We start from the raw sequence: 593 nt of genomic DNA, 5'->3' as shown, positions 1-593 counted from the left end.
CAGCCGCTGGATGACACCGGCTTCCCTGAATCACTTGGGTGAGGGCGAGTCACAGCAGCCCATTACACTCATTGTAATGGCTCTTTTTTTTTTTTTAATATTACTGGTATTTCTCAAAAAGAAGGTACTCCCAGTCATTTACATTGTAAAGTGTCAGAGGAACCTGCAAACCTGCCTCAGCTCTGTCAACCAAGCCCTGGAGCCACCGGAGCCCCGGGGTTGTGATTAACGTGCTGTCTGACCTAATTACACACACGCTGTAATTAGAGCCTTTCCAAAGCGCAGGGTGCTGGCCCCGCTGCCAGACTGGGATCTGGGCTGGGAGCTGGGCTGGGAGCCTCTGCTCCCGTGGGACTCGGGGAAGGGGACGATGAATTGCCCGACCCCTGGGGCTGGGAGGGGGGATGCCTGCGCCCCAATGACACCAGCCAGGAGGGACAGACCTGACCCAGGAGGGATGCTGTGGGATTTGAAGAGTGAAAAGGCTGAGGGTGTCACCGGGAAGGAAAGCAAAGGCGCCTGCAGGTGCTGAGCAAGGTCCAGGACCTTTTGGCACAGGCGTGGTCCTGCTCGGGGGATACCCATCCCCCCGC

The 593-nt window shown here is 57.3% G+C and overlaps 1 protein-coding gene across 1 annotated transcript in view; it reads right to left on the bottom strand.

The window, feature by feature from the left end:
* The window catches only part of LOC104465742 (double C2-like domain-containing protein beta), a gene marked incomplete at both ends in the record, with an annotated part of 3,729 nt that overhangs the window by 2,199 nt on the left and 937 nt on the right, over positions 1-593 (bottom strand). The window lies entirely within an intron of this gene.

Source organism: Pterocles gutturalis, unplaced genomic scaffold, assembly GCF_000699245.1.
Source record: "Pterocles gutturalis isolate BGI_N339 unplaced genomic scaffold, ASM69924v1 scaffold23003, whole genome shotgun sequence".
Classification (NCBI taxonomy): domain Eukaryota; kingdom Metazoa; phylum Chordata; class Aves; order Pterocliformes; family Pteroclidae; genus Pterocles; species Pterocles gutturalis.
This window is presented reverse-complemented; position numbering and strand designations above follow the sequence as displayed.